We start from the raw sequence: 6,243 nt of genomic DNA on the forward strand, positions 1-6,243 counted from the left end.
GGGGGGGACATACCATATTCTGTCCCCCCTGGTTGAAAAGGTGGGGGGAGGGAACATGTCCCCCCTATCCCCCACCAAATTGCGCCCATGAAATCAGCTAAGACATTTAGGCAATGTGCAGCACTTTACTGTGCATGATCCAGCACACATGTCCCCCAGTGTTGAGTATCCCAGCAACTGGAAAAGGCCAAGGGGATGCAAACATTTCACCTGACTGTGACAGACAGCTGCTACTTTCAGAGATGGGAATGGTGCACTTGTTTACCTGAGTGGTTGGTGGCTGAGTGGCTACGTGGTTCCATAGACAAATGCCATAATCAAATGATATTTTAATTTTAATATTTTAATAGTTTCCCTTCAACCACAAAACTGTGAACACTGTTGTGTTGTTTTACATACTGAATTTTTTTAGTGATGTGATTGTGCAAGCAATGACAAGAAAATTGAACACAATCCATTCAGTTTTTACACTTTTTAAAATTACTGTTATATGGCATCGACAATTTATACTGATATACCTTTATCATGTGAAACCTGCAGCTGTTAACACACTGCAGGCTTCACCACTGACATTTGTGCTACAGATTCTTGCTTATGTAAATTATGCTATTAACTGTATTATGATCACAATATTACACAGATAGATAGATAGATATTTTTATGTCATAGCTAATATACTTCCTAGTAATCTCTGGTGTACTTTGGACTAAGTTCATCTTACATATTGTAAACACAAATAAGTGGGCCCCTTTCGTATTTGAAGGTCTTAACCAGGTGTACCTGAACGCATCACTTCTGCAGGCAGAGGCAGCAGTTTTGACCAATCGCGTTGCTGCTTTGGCTGCACGACAGGCGTCGCACGATGAATTGCTCCGCCCACTGCTCCTCCCACTGCCCCGCACTCTGCGGTCACATCGAGCCTAATTTAGAAAGTGTGGTCTCGATCCTCTCTCCATCAGTCCAGCAACACATTTAGACATTATGTAGAAATTATTCCAAGTTTCAACTGAAAAGTTGTCCCAAATGTGTATTGTTGTATTTTCAAATCTGCAAGACACATGGGTATATAAAAAACAGTAATACCACTTTAAAAATACTATTTTTTACAGAAATAACCTACCAATCCACTAGTTTGCAAGTAGTTTTCACTGTATATAGGTGCATAAAATTGTTCTACAATTGCAGTAAAAACAGTTTGGTTTAAAATCTGTTAATAGTCTGGAATGGGAAGTCATCTTCTTCTTCTTCTTAATACAATTAGTGCAATGAAAATAATTACAAATGCAAAAAATACTTTTTGTTTGTTTGTTTCTTTGTTTTTGGTTGTGGGGCAATTGTGGGTAGCCAACTCTAATATTAAAAAAAACAACAACAACAACAAAACAAAATGGTGCAATATAAAATATTTCACAAAATTTTGATTTTACAGTTAACTGGTAATTCTGCCTTTCACCAGTGCAATATACTTCACAAATCCCTCTACAATATACTGGGCTGGCATGCATTAGATGCATGCTGGAGCAAAGTACAATAACTATACACATGGCTGATTTTTTCTTCTATTCTTTAAAAGTAAAATTAAAAATAAAATCACACCATGAAGGTGTAGAAAGAATATATGTGTTTTGGGATGTATTTATATATCATAGTATGCTTTAATGCTCTGTAATGAGCATTATACTACTACATGAATTATACCACTGTTTCTGTTTCTATAAAATCATAAATCTATGCAATTGATCAGTAAATCCAAAGTGAAAGGCTTTATTCTTCACAAAGACGTGATACAGATTTGCACCAAAACTTGTTCAATCAGAATCAGAATCAGAATTTAATTTATTGCTAAGTAAGTTCTCACATACAAGGAGTTTGATCTGGTGTCATTGGTGCATGAGCACATGTTGTTGTGTGGGCCGCTCGAAGAGGAGGTACTCCTGGCCCAACACCAGAGGGCGCCCTGCCTGAAGGCGGGCTTCAGGCACTAGAGGGCGCAGTCGCCGCAGAGGAGCTCCAGGAGCCCGGAGCTGACAGCTGTCACCACTCATCAATCATCATCACCATAAAAGCCTGGAGGAGACACCACATCTCTGCCGAGAATTCGTCTTACCAACTGGTAAAACTCTCAGCCGTTTTTGGTGCCAAACAATTGTTCTGAATATTCTGCAGGCGTACCTGTTGACTACTCCGTAGCTGGAGGCTGGGTTTGTGGAGGAGACGACGCTCTTCGCTCCTCGGATAAGTAGTCACTCAGGCGCTGCACGTATATTGTTCCCGTGTCGGAGGTGGAGATTCTCCCACAAAAGGAACTGAACTGCGTTGCTGATTGTTCTGCTGGGTGTGCACACACCCACTTGATCTGTTTTGCTTTCTGCCAGCAGTACCCAGTCTGACAGCTGAAGGCGGTGGCCACCTGGAGACTCAGGACTTGGCGGCTCTGGTGGCTCTCGAGTCTCCCCTGGCAGGAGAAATCGTGTGGTCCCGACTCTTCTCTGGACAGGCGTCTCCTATCCTTGAGCCTGCCCACACGACACCGACTGTGTAATTGACTGTTGTTCAAAACCGTATCTGTATACGGTTGTGCACTTTTAACAACATTAAATTGTTACCTTTTGGCATTTCCATTGTCCGTTCATTTACGCCCCCTGTTGTGGGTCTGTGTCATCACACTTTTCACAACAGGATTTCTCGGCCAACGTCATGGATCCCGAGGGGCGTCAACCATCGAGTGAACCTCCAATGGAAACGCAGGGAGCACAGGGGCCAGCAGGAGGCATATTAGGTGAGCTGCAGCAAATCTTAACCACCTTCACTGCTCGGTTGGACTTGGTAACCGAGCAGTACGTTATACTCAATCGGAGGATGGAGGCTCTCACCGCTGCTGCGGCACCTCCTCCTGCTGACCGAGTGCCACATACAGATATTCCAGTGGTCATTCAATGAGCCCCCCCCGTCCCCTGAAGCATACATAAGCCCTCTGGAGTCGTACAGAGGTTGTGTCGAGACGTGCGCTGACTTCTTGATGCAGTGTTCGCTGGTCTTTGCACAGCATCCTATCATGTACGCGTCTGACGCCAGCCGGGTGGCTTATGTAATAAATCTGCTTCGAGGAGAGGCACGCGCCTGGGCTACGGCGCTCTGGGAGCAGAATTCTCGGCTCCTAACGACATATACTGGGTTTGTGCGGGAGTTCAAACAAGTGTTTGATCACCCCAACAGAGGCGAGACCACTTCGATGGTGCTACTGTCGATGAGACAGGGGCGTCGGAGTGCAGCCGAATATGCAGTCGAAGTCGACTTCCGCATCGCGGCAGCGAGGTCTGACGGGAACAATGTTGCACTCCGCGCCGCATTCGTAAACGGACTGTCTCCAGTCCTGAAGGAGCATCTGCTGGCTAAGGACGAGCTGCGGGATTTTGACGGGCTTATCGACCTGGTTATACGGTTAGACAACCGATTAGAAGAACATCATCGGGAGCGGGGCGAAGGGCGTGGCCGGGCATGAGTCATCCCTCTTCCTTCCGGGTCCAAAAGGGTGCCGCCGTCCCCACGCTCCACTGCCAGAGAGCTCCGTGTGGCAACAGCTCCCCCTGCTGACGAAGCTATGGACACGAGCAGGGCTAAAGTGAAATCAGAAAACAGACAACGGAGGCTGGCCCACGGGGAATGCTTTTTCTGTGGCTCGAGTGAGCACATTCAGAAGAATTGCCCCAAGCGGTTAAACTACAACGCCCGCCCTTAGAGACTGGGCTAAGGGTGGGCCACAATACTCACGCGGGGAAACCCCGTAAATCCGCACGTATCCCAGTGACGATCTTGAGTGGGGATCTAACCCTTCATGCCCCAGCACTGGTGGACACGGGGTCGGAGGGGAATCTGCTGGACAGCAGATGGGCTAGGGAGGTTGGGCTCCCTCTAGTGGCCTTACCGTCACCATTGAATGTACGGGCCCTAGATGGCACCCGGCTCCCATTAATCACACACCAGACACAGCCAGTGACATTGGTGGTGTCTGGGAATCACAGGGAGGAGATTGTGTTTTATGTGACACCTTCTACCTCCCGAGTGATTTTGGGCTTTCCATGGATGTTAAAGCACAATGCCCGGATTGATTGGCCATCTGGGGTTGTGACGCAGTGGAGCGAAACCTGCCACCGGGAGTGTTTAGGATCCTCGGTTCCACCCAGTGTGACAGCTAAGGAGGAGGTTCTAGTCCCCCCCAATCTCGCGGCGGTGCCAGCCGAGTACCATTTCCTCGCTGACGTTTTCAGCAAGGATCTGGTGCTCACGCTGCCCCCGTACCGTCCGTATGATTGTGCCATTGATTTGATACCGGGCGCTGAGTACCCGTCCAGCAGGCTGTACAACCTCTCACGGCCGGAAGGCGAATCAATGGAGACCTACATCCGGGACTCCCTAGCTGCCGGGTTGATCCGGAACTCCACCTCCCCGATGGGTGCTGGTTTCTCTTTTGTGGGCAAGAAGGACGGCGGACTCCGTCCATGCATTGACTACAGAGGGCTGAACGAGATCACGGTTCGCAACCGATACCCGTTACCTCTGTTAGATTCAGTGTTCACGCCCTTGCATGGAGCCCAAATCTTCACAAAACTGGATCTTAGGAATGCGTATCAACTGGTTCGGATCCGGAAAGGAGACGAGTGGAAGACGGCATTTAACACCCCATTAGGTCATTTTGAGTACCTGGTCATGCCGTTCGGCCTCACCAATGCGCCCGCGACGTTCCAAGCTTTGGTTAATGACGTCTTGCGGGACTTCCTGCATCGGTTCATCTTCGTATACCTTGACATTATTCTCATCTTCTCCCTGGATCCTGAGACCCATGTCAAGCATGTACGTCAGGTCCTGCAGCGGTTGTTGGAGAACCGGCTGTTTGTGAAGGGCAAGAAGTGTGAGTTCCACCGCACTTTGTCTTTCCTGGGGTTTATTATCTCCTCCATCTCCGTCGCCCCTGATCCGGCCAAGGTTGCGGCGGTGAGAGATTGGCCCCATCCAACAAGCCGTAGGAAACTGCAACAGTTCCTCGGCTTTGCAAATTTCTACCGGAGGTTCATAAAGGGCTACAGTCAGGTTGTTAGCCCCCTGACAACCCTGACCTCCACTAAAGTTCCCTTCACCTGGTCAGATCGGTGCGAAGCCGCGTTTAGGGAGTTGAAACGACGGTTCTTGACTGCACCAGTTCTGGTGCAGCCCGATCCTAGCCGCCAGTTCATAGTTGAAGTGGATGCCTCTGACTCAGGGATAGGAGCCGTGCTGTCCCAGAGCAAGGAGTCCGATAAGGTCCTCCACCCCTGTGCCTATTTTTCCCGCAGGTTGACCCCGGCTGAAAGGAACTATGACATCGGCAATCGGGAACTTCTGGCGGTGAAAGAGGCCCTTGAGGAGTGGAGACACCTTTTGGAGGGAGCTACAGTGCCTTTCACGGTTTTCACTGACCATCGGAACCTGGAGTACATTCGGACCGCCAAGCGTCTGAACCCCAGGCAAGCCCGTTGGTCACTGTTCTTCGGTCGGTTTGACTTCAAAATTACGTATCACCCCGGGACCAAGAACCAACGGTCCGATGCACTGTCCCGGGTGCATGAAGAGGAGGTCAAGCCAGAGCTGTCGGATCCACCGGACACCATAATTCCCGAGTCCACTGTCATCGCAACCCTCACCTGGGATGTGGAGAAGACCGTCCGGTAGGCCCTGACACGACACCTGGACCCTGGAGATGGACCCAAGAACAGACTATACGTCCCACCAGAAGCCAGAGCTGCAGTCTTGGACTTCTGTCACGGTTGTAAGCTTTTCCTGCCACCCGGGGGTGCGACGAACCGTGGCAGTGGTCCGGCAGCGCTTCTGGTGGGCGTCGATGGAAACCGACATCTGGGAGTACGTCCAGGCCTGCACCACCTGTGCCAGGGGCAAGGCAGAACACAGGAAGGCCCAAGGACTCCTCCAGCCGCTGCCAGTGCCTAGTCCCCCCTGGTCCCACATAGGCCTGGACTTCGTCACGGGCCTCCCTGCGTCCCAGGGTATGACCACCATCCTGATGATAGTGGACCGGTTCTTCAAGGCGGCCCACTTCGTAGCCCTCCCAAAGCTCCCGATTGCCCAGGAGACTGCAGACCTCCTGGTCCACCACGTCGTGCGTCTGCATGGTATCCCCACGAACATCATCTCAGACCATGGTCCCCAGTTCTCCTCGCAAGTCTGGAGGAGTTTCTGTAGGGAACTGGG

The sequence above is a fragment of the Thalassophryne amazonica genome, chromosome 5, assembly GCF_902500255.1.
Source record: "Thalassophryne amazonica chromosome 5, fThaAma1.1, whole genome shotgun sequence".
NCBI lineage: Eukaryota > Metazoa > Chordata > Actinopteri > Batrachoidiformes > Batrachoididae > Thalassophryne > Thalassophryne amazonica.